The following is a 2047-nucleotide window of genomic DNA, read 5'->3' as shown; positions in this document are numbered from 1 at the left end:
ATATCTGCTCCTATAGATTTCTCCCTGTATGTCCTCCTATAGATTTCTCCCTGTATGTCCTATAGATTTGTCCCTATACAGTATGTCCTCCTATAGATTTCTCCCTATACAGTATGTCCTCCTATAGATTTCATATCTGCTCTCTTTTCTTCTACTGCAGCCCTGAGCTGCTTCTACGTGTTCTGGTTGCCATGGTGATGATGTTGTGTTCTAGTTGCCACGGTATTGATGCTCTTTTGCAAATGCCTGTCTCTGACCCTGCTGACGCTCTGTGTGTGTGTGTGTGTGTGTGTGTGTTTCTGGATGTGTGTGCGGGTCTGTGTGTGTGGGTCTGTGTGTATGTGGGTCTGTGTGTGTGTGGGTCTGTGTGTGTGTGTGTGTGTGCATGCATGGTCGTTCTAAATATAAAAAAAAACTAAACAACATAACATGTCAATTGACAAGGTCTTCTCTCCTCCACTCCTCTCCCCCCTCTCTCTCCTCTCCCCCCCTCTTTCTCCTCCACTTCTCTCCTCCCCTCCTCTCTCTCTCCTTCTCTCTCTCTCTCCTTCCTTTCCTCCCCTCTCCTCCTCTCTCTCTCCTCCCCTCTTCTCCCCTCCTCCTCCCCTCCTCTCCTCCTGCCCTCCTCTCTCTCTCCTCCCCTCTTCTCTCTCCTCCCCTCTCCTCCTCTCTCCCTCTCCTCCCCTCCTCTCTCTCTTCTCCCCTCCTCCTCCCCTCCTCTCTCTCCTCCCCTCTTCTCTCTCCTCCCCTCTCCCTCTCCTCCTCTCCCTCTCCTCCCCTCCTCTCTCTCTTCTCCCCTCCTCCTCCCCTCCTCTCCTCCTGCCCTCCTCTCTCTCTCCTCCCCTCTTCTCTCTCCTCCCCTCCTCTTCTCCTCTCCTCCTGCCCTCCTCTCTCTCTCCTCCCCTCTTCTCTCTCCTCTCCTCCTGCCCTCCTCTCTCTCTCCTCCCCTCTTCTCTCTCCTCCCCTCCTCTTCTCCTCTCCTCCTGCCCTCCTCTCTCTCCTCCTTCTCTCTCTGCTGCCTCCTGCTGGTGCTATGTGCACAGTGTTGTTTGTTTGTGTCACTGTTTTGGGTTCAAACTGAACAGCTGAATAAAACATGATGTGTTGCAACTAACCCCTAACCCTGAATAAAACATGATGTGTTGCAACCTGACACTCGCGCCTCGGCGCATTATTCTCATTCTGGGCCCTAACCCCTAACCCTGAATACAACATGATGTGTTGCAACCTGACACTCATGCCTCGGTGCATTATTCTCATTATGGGCCCTAACCCCTAACCCTGAATAAAACATGATGTGTTGCAACCTGACACTCACGCCTCGGCACATTATTCTCATTCTGGGCCCTAACCCCTAACCCTGAATTTAAACATTCTCCTTATGAATCTAGCAGTGTGGCGCAAACCCTAACTCTAAATATAAATATTCTCACAAACACACACACACACACACAGGCTAGGGGGAACAACAGGTGTGTGTTTCATATCATGACATCATGAAATGGAGGCATTTAGTGAAAGAAAAAAACATATTTCCTACAAACCCATGCGTCACTTTAATATGCTGGAGAATCAGATCAAATCCACAATTAAAGCGATGGTTCGGAGTAATTTCACCCTAGGGTCCTTTGCACCATGACCCCGAGCCAAACACCCTCCCAGAACCTGTTTTCCCTTGGTCGAACCCTGGGGCCTGTTGCACAAAAGCAGAATTAAGACATCCAGGATAAGTTACTGAGCTGCGCTCAATGAATCCAAAACAAGAGCATTACAGGCTTAATTGGTTTACTGCTGAGCAAGCCAGGATGAGCAGAACAGTTCATCAAGCCAGGTGAAACCTATTCTGGATAAGTGCGTGCTCCGCGGCTCCCTCAAATAGACCCCGCCACCGATCACAGATTCACTGATTCACCATGGCAACTTCGGCGGCTTCATTGCTTCTTCTACGGTTATGAAGTAGGTAGATAGCCTTCTCACAACAGCAACAAACAGCAACACCTCTGTTAAGGAGAATATTGCAACTAGTTTTAGCCACCACGCATGAAAT

Source organism: Alosa alosa, chromosome 19, assembly GCF_017589495.1.
Source record: "Alosa alosa isolate M-15738 ecotype Scorff River chromosome 19, AALO_Geno_1.1, whole genome shotgun sequence".
NCBI classification, from domain to species: Eukaryota; Metazoa; Chordata; class Actinopteri; order Clupeiformes; family Clupeidae; genus Alosa; species Alosa alosa.
This window is presented reverse-complemented; position numbering follows the sequence as displayed.